Below are 3,453 nucleotides of genomic sequence, written 5' to 3' on the forward strand. Positions count from 1 at the left end.
GAAAAGAGAGGCAGAAATTGAAAGGGAGAACATAAAAACAGAGAGACCAAAAAAAAAAAAAAAAAGCAGGGAGAAAGAGACACAAGGAGAGAGACACACAGGAAGAAAGACAGAGAAACAAGAGAACCCATAGTCACGCATACCCTGAAACTCAATTTCTTCATCCAGAAGCCATCCATCTATACCCAGGGCGGCACAGGAGCCGTGGGGCCGAGACTGCGTGAGCAGGCGGTGAGAGAGCACTGCAGCACCGCCCACCGCTCAGCGGGCCCGATTCACCGTCCTCGCATCTTCCGCCGTTGCCCGCCTGCACCCGGAGCTAGAGGACCGCCCGGCCTTGCTCAGCGCACCCTACTGCCTCCCTCCAGGCGCCTTCTTGTCTGGCTCTGAGAATCGTCCTCAAAACCCAGGACTGGGGTTGGGGGCTGCGTTAGGGAGGTCGTGGGAAAGGATGGGCACAGGGTGGGTGCAGAAAAAGCGACTGTGTTTCGCAGTTAGCATGAGCTCACCTCCGGGCTCTGAGCTGGCAGGAGTAGAAAGCTGATCGCCGGCTCCTGCCAGTGGCCGGATCGCAAAGGCAGTTTAGACGGTGCAAACAACTGCCCAGAGCAAATCACCCGGGGGCACGTCTGCGGGTGGCTTCTCCCCTCTTGAGGACAGTCCCCACGCCTTCCGCCCCATGCCCTCGCAGAGACAGGTTACAGGTCGGGAAATCCAACCCGAGCGAAATGGGCAATTCACGTCCAAATGTAGGCGAAGACCTAGCCTTCGGTTTAAGAACTGCCTCCCTAAGCTCTTCTCGAAATTTTCCAAGGGAGCTGCAGGTTGTCGGGCGGCTTGAGGCAGGGAAGCTGGGGAGTTGAGAAATGCCTAGTTTCTAGGCGTCTTCTCATCTTTCATATTCCTTGCGCCTAAGTGGCTCTCACAGGAGCCCGGCACTTTTACAAGCCTGTTTTGGAACCATATTTCACTCTAATGCAAACCCATTTAAATCATCGCCTTGTTTTTCGGAAACTGTTTCTTGTCAATGGGGCCATAAATCCAGAATGTCAAGCCGGATGGAGTGGAGCGCGGACAGGGGAGAGATGGAAGGGAAATGAATCAAGCAGGGAAAGTACCTCCTCGGGTGAGGTGGGAGGGATTCGGCAGGATCTCCAGGGTGGAAATGAGCGAAGGCTGACCAGACCCCGCACCCCTGGAGTCCAAGCCAGCCTTCAGGATAAAGAGCGCGGGGAGCTACGGCGCGATCTGCCCCGGAGGGAGCGCCCCCCTACCTGGAAAAGCCTCAGGATGTTGGCTACCATGATGGAGACCGAACTCCCCGAAGCCCCAATCACTCCAACTACTTCCTCGGGCTTGACGAAAACCGGAGGCTCGCCGTTGGTGCAGCGCACTTCGGAGGTGTCCTTCTGGATGAGCGCCTGGACGAAAGTGAGCGACTGTTCGAGCGCATAAGTGTCCCTGGAACAAGTGTCCAGGATCCGCGCTCCCAGCGTCACGTTGGGCAGCAGGTTGGGATCGCTGTTGATCTGGTCCAGGGCGTAGAGCATCGCTTCCAGCCTGTGGATCCCGTTCGCCCTCTTGATGTCGCCTCAGGGCACTCCGCTGGGACCCTTCGCGTGCACCGGGAACAGCCCCCCGAGGGTGACGTCCCCCTCGATCCGAATGGAGTGCGGGGCGTACATCTCCTGGCCGCGCGCCGCCGCCGCCAGCGCGCACAGAAGCACCTCCAGCACGCAGCAGGGAAACTTCATCAAAGTCAGGGCGCGGAGCAGCTTCCCCAGCTGGACCATGCTGCTCCCGCGGCTGCGGTGGTGGCGGCGGCACTCGAGGGGACGGTGGCGGGCTCGCCGGAGTCCTGGCCCCTTGGGGTGAGCTCCTCCGGGGAAGCCCAGGGTCTCCTGCGGGCGAGGAGGGTAGGGGCGCCCGGGGAAGGGCAGCCGGCGAGGGTGGGGGGTCCCGCGGCGCCTGCCAGCTTGGGGCGCCGTGCGCTCTTGGGTTCCCTGGCCAGCGCGCCGCGCTCAAGCTCGCGCTCGGTGGCTTGCAGCTCGAGCTCTCCAACAGCCCAGCACTGGGGAGAGAGCGAGGATGGCTATCGCTTTAAATGCGCGTTCGGCTCCCTCTCCTCCGCCGCCCACTCCCCCCCACCCTCGCTCGCTCTCAGGCTCTCCCCACCCTTCCCAGCGCCCACCCTCCCCACGGTTTTGCATCATCACGCAGGGAGGGGCTGCGTGCTGCGGTAAGGGGGGAGGGAAAGGGTGGGCGGCTGTGTGGGGGGGTAGTAACTCCGATTGGGAGTTTCGAGGTCCCCAGGGAATCTGGGGATTGCAGGTCGCAGGCGAAGGCTGAGCTCCTGCTTCGGTCTCACTGTAGAAGCCGCTCGCTCGCCCGCCTGCACCCACACGCACATGCTAGGCACAGGGTGGCATCAGCCCCGGACAGGGCGGTTCTAGCTGAGGCTGACTGCTTCCAACCCTGAGGTCCGGAGCCGGGGCTGTCAGCGCCGGGAGAATGCGAGGTAGTCGAAGGTGATGCCGCCAAGCATGAAGGGTAGTAGGGAGACCCCAGTCTCTACTGCTAATTCGTCTGTGCCAGTTTTTCCTAAGAAAAACACACATACACACAGGAGCCTGATTTATGACCTAAAGAACCTTTACGCAGAGACTTCTCCGGGGCCAGGCACTGGGCTAGCCTGTAGGGAAAGACGCCAACAAGAAATGCTGGGAATGGAAATGCATCTTTGGTCTTCAGGGGTTACTGTGGCCGGAGCCGTATGAAGTAACCCTGGTCTCCAGTAAATCTGTGGCGGATTCGCTCCTTTTCTTCCTTTCATCGCAAGAGATGGAACAACTGAGAACTCTGCAGAGCGCACTTTCTTCTCTGGCGCTGACAGGTGTAAGGCTCCCTCCTACCCATTTCCAGAGATGCTTTTGGGCTGATGTCAGGTTTCCTTGGGCAGGAAATAGCAAGAAAGAGGTGACAGTAGGAGGAGCAGACAGAAATCTCCCCATCGATCCAGTGATCCAGTGATCCATTCTTTTTTTTTTTTTTTTCTGGCTGAAGATTTGGGGGGTTTGGGGAGTGGAATCAGGATGCCAGAGCAGGTTGTAGTGCAGTTAGGAAGCTGTTTTTCAAAGGTGTCCCCTCCTGCAGGTCCAGCCCAAACTTGGCCCATTAAAGCAACAAGTGGCCCTAGTTCCTACACAAGGAAGGGCAATGTATCTGCCCTTGGTGCCCACGTGTACTGCTTATGGTGGTCTCTACTCTTGCTGAGCCTTTCTGTTGGAGTGCAGCGAAACTGTCTTATACAGAATTGAGGGCGCAGAGAAAACCAAAACAAGACTATACTTTCTGTTGTAATGTTAGTGTACTAAAGAAAAATGTCCTTGCACATAAACAAAACAACACACACACACACACCTAAAAAGTCAGAAGTTGGGAAGTTGGTTGTCT

The 3,453-nt window shown here is 57.8% G+C and overlaps 1 pseudogene; it reads right to left on the bottom strand.

The window, feature by feature from the left end:
• Nucleotides 1–852: 852 nt before the first annotated feature.
• Nucleotides 853–1,942, bottom strand: LOC114891046 (annotated as a pseudogene).
• Nucleotides 1,943–3,453: the final 1,511 nt, after the last annotated feature.

This window comes from Monodon monoceros, unplaced genomic scaffold (assembly GCF_005190385.1).
Source record: "Monodon monoceros isolate NGI ecotype Baffin Bay Population unplaced genomic scaffold, NGI_Narwhal_1 Contig6963_ctg1, whole genome shotgun sequence".
NCBI lineage: Eukaryota > Metazoa > Chordata > Mammalia > Artiodactyla > Monodontidae > Monodon > Monodon monoceros.